We start from the raw sequence: 326 nt of genomic DNA on the forward strand, positions 1-326 counted from the left end.
ATATTAAAAATATTAAAATAATAAATTATAATATATATAATAAATTTTATATAAAATATATATAAATATATATATTATTATAATTTAAAAATAAAAACATTTTATATAAATTTAATTTAAAGATATTTTAATAAAAGATTTAAAAATAAAATAATAATAATTTTAAATAATATTAAAATATATAATATAAATTAAAATATAACCCCCAAATATAAAAGGGTTTTTTTTTTAATATAAATATATATATATATTATTAAAAATTATATATATTAAACATTTTTTTATAAATAATAAAAAAATTATATTAAAAAATAAAAAAAAAATAA

Source organism: Penaeus monodon, chromosome 23 (genome assembly GCF_015228065.2).
Source record: "Penaeus monodon isolate SGIC_2016 chromosome 23, NSTDA_Pmon_1, whole genome shotgun sequence".
In the NCBI taxonomy this organism is placed as follows: Eukaryota; Metazoa; Arthropoda; class Malacostraca; order Decapoda; family Penaeidae; genus Penaeus; species Penaeus monodon.